General features: G+C 48.6%; 1 protein-coding gene across 1 annotated transcript in view; it reads left to right on the top strand.

Annotated features, from left to right (window-relative positions):
* Positions 1–909, top strand: part of PRDM13 (PR/SET domain 13) — a 10,136-nt gene that overhangs the window by 3,311 nt on the left and 5,916 nt on the right. The gene's annotated exons all lie outside the window — the stretch shown is intronic.

The raw sequence follows: 909 nt of genomic DNA on the forward strand, positions 1-909 counted from the left end.
GCCGCCCCCCCCCGCCGTCACGGCTGGCCGCTCCGCAGGGTGACCAGGGTCCGGCCCGAAGGGATGGCTGCGGGAAGGCCAGGCTCTGGCTATTATATCACACCGTGCAAGAGCCCAAATCCCTCCTTGTACGAAAACTACACCCGGAAAAGAAACTCTTGGTCACATCTCTGTCCCCGCCACGTCGAAGGGCAGTGAGGCCATGGATTTGCCGAGGGTCGCCCCCTGGAAAAGCCTGGCGAAGTTTCGGTAGCAAGGAGGAGGACACGCGGCTGTGTTGCGCCCCACTCCTCTCCAGCAGCCCTTGCTGCGGATGGGTACCAGTGCTACTCCGAAGAAAAATGAAAGAGAGCTCAGGTCTGCAAGAGGCTCCCAGCGTGCGGCGTCTTCCTCGCCCCATCGAAACAAGGCTGATTTGCAAAGTGACCCTACGGATCTGCTGTGTCTTCGGTCCCACAGTTCCCAGACTGATTAATACAGACTCAAAAAAAGTGTATCAGCATGCTGAAATGCTCTTCTTTTAATGATCATATGCTGAGAAAAAAAACCCCGAAAAATCAAACCAAACTCCCAAACCCCCACCAACCGAAAAAAGACAGTGGAAGAAATTCGGAGAAATTTTTTTTATATAAAAAGCACAAAACGAAAAAAACCAAACCAAATCAAAAATTTGGAATTCTTCTGTGTTTGACCCCTTTAATTTGGGTCACCGTGGTGAGAAAGAAGTGGTTTTGGGTGGGAAGCTATGATAGGTTTCGGTGTATTTTTTTTTTTTTTTTTTTTTTTTTTTTTTTTTTTTTTTTGCCTGCCTTCACAAACACAGCTTGGCTGCCGAACTACGCAGCAGATAAATGATGTAGAGGCAGTGGGAACTTGCGGCCTTATTTAAACAAAGGCTAGATAGAGGTT

This window comes from Geospiza fortis, unplaced genomic scaffold (assembly GCF_000277835.1).
Source record: "Geospiza fortis unplaced genomic scaffold, GeoFor_1.0 scaffold53, whole genome shotgun sequence".
Lineage (NCBI taxonomy): Eukaryota > Metazoa > Chordata > Aves > Passeriformes > Thraupidae > Geospiza > Geospiza fortis.